The following is a 2,290-nucleotide window of genomic DNA, read 5'->3' as shown; positions in this document are numbered from 1 at the left end:
AAAGCTTTTTTACTGTAGTTGCAAGGTTATATTGCGTCACGTTTATCATGAAAGCATATATCCCCACTTTATTAGTATTTAAATAGTATGTATTTACGTTGAACTTTATTCTTGAAGAGACGGCGCTGAATTAAGCAGTATATAAAAAGTGTTTCTGTTGCTCATGAAAATGTTTCTGAAACGTCTGTGTATTTGACAAATATTGCATTTAATTCACTTCATCTGTGATAGAGTATGCAAACACTGCGCGAGCGTCACTAACGGGAGCAGAAAGTGTCCGGCTTGACGGCTCCGTTTTCAACTCCGCCCCCGACTGCAAGTGGCTACTCTCGTTGACTGCCGTCTGTAGCGGTGCTTCAAGTCGAACGCCTAGTCATGTTAGTCATGTGATTCCCTTGTCTGTGTCATGTTCTCATTGGTTGTCTTAGTCATGTGTCTTTGGTTTGTTCGTGGTGAATGAAGTTGTAACCCGCTGTCGGTGAGTCTAGTCTGTTTATGCCTCGTCAAGTCTGTTCATGTCAAGTCAAGTCTCGGATTATTGTTTGGATCATCTTGTAAATAAACTGCCCTTGGGTTCTTCACTACGCTCGCCTTCAGTGGACTGAATCGTTACAATATTCATATATTTACAAAGTACTGTAAACAGATATGCAAAGGTGAAAAAAAAAAAAAATTCCTCCTCAGATCGAGATCTGATTTCTACATGATAAAATTAGGTATATTTACTATATGAAATATGCAAGGGGTAAAAATATTTTATTTACATTTAGGAGACACTTTTATCCAAAGTAACTTCCAAATAAGGACAATTGAAGCAATCAAAATCAACAAAAGAGCAATGATATGCAAGTGCTATAACAAGTCTCAGTTAGCTTAACTAAGTACACATAGCAAGGTTTATTTTAAATTATATAATAAATAAAAAGAAAACAGAATAGAAAAAGAATAGAGCAAGCTTTTGTTAATTGTATAATAAATAAAAATAAAACAAATTTCTTCCTCAGAACACTGAGTTTTGATTTCTACGGAGCCCCTAAAGGGACATGGTGGTGGAAAAAAATCAGATTGAGTGAAAAAGTTTGGGGTGGGAGGAAAAAATATTTTTCAGATTTTTTGCGTTCTCTCGCAAAACTTTTGCGTTCTCTCGCAAAGACATTTGCGTTCCCTCGCAAAACATTTGCGTTCTCTCGCAAAGATATTTGCGTTCCCTCGCAAAACTTATGCGTTCTCTCGCAAAACTTTTGCGTTCTCTCGCAAAGATATTTGCGTTCTCCCGCAAAACCAGTTGAGTTCGGACAAACACTTCCTGTTTACTTTACAGATTTTAATGGTTCATACAGCTCCATACGTTCACAATGGAGCGGTTCATAGAGTTTTGAACTTGGACGAAATAGTCAGTGCATGCTTATCAAGGCACGGTTTTGGAACATTCTAAAACGCTTAAAATGTAATAATAATGTTAATGTAAACCACCGGATTACTAAATTTAGTACATACCTTATTAATAAAGCATACAGACAAGCAGAATAGCCCAGAATATTCAATTCAATTCAAGTTTATTTGTACAGCGCTTTTCACGATACAAATCATTGCAAAGCAACTTTACAGCAAATTAAGTTTCTACAATATTTAGTGGTAGCTTATCAGTGGTGACTGTCAGTCAATGTACATATGGCAGAAATGTACGGAAAAATCAATTTAAGACGTAATAAAACAATTCATTTTTTTTATAATACTAAGTAATACTCTTACTCTCGATACTCAGTCACCAGTGTCACGTGATCCTTTAGAAATCATTCTAATATGCTAATTTGCTAATTTTTCATTATTTTCAATGTTGAAAACAGTTATGCTGCAATCATTTTTTCAGGGTATTTTAAGAACAGAAAGTCCAAAAGAACAGCATTTATTTGAAATAGTTTTTCGTAACAACGTAAAAGTCTTTACTGTCACTTTTTAGCAATTTAATGCATCCCTGCAGAACAGACCTATTAATTTCTTGCTCAGATCCCTCCTTCAGTGCACGCCTATTGTGTATCTTTTGCTCATTTTATTATCTGCCAAACAAAGACTGAATGTTTGAGAAAGATTAAAATTAGAGTATCACAACTTAATATCATGACACTTTGAATGCAGTTAGTTTGAATGAGCCGCCCTGATAACATTTACCTTAATTTTCAGCTGTGATTTGTGATGATGTGTATGACGTTTCGGACAGAATCATCCGTGGGGATGGTGACCCACTCCTTCCAACAGCAAAGGTGCACAGCAAAGGTAAAAAAAAAAAAAG

Source organism: Sinocyclocheilus rhinocerous, unplaced genomic scaffold (genome assembly GCF_001515625.1).
Source record: "Sinocyclocheilus rhinocerous isolate Xijiao unplaced genomic scaffold, SAMN03320098_v1.1 scaffold296, whole genome shotgun sequence".
Taxonomy (NCBI): Eukaryota; Metazoa; Chordata; class Actinopteri; order Cypriniformes; family Cyprinidae; genus Sinocyclocheilus; species Sinocyclocheilus rhinocerous.
The sequence above is the reverse complement of the archived record's forward strand: the minus strand, read 5'-3'. Positions refer to the sequence as shown.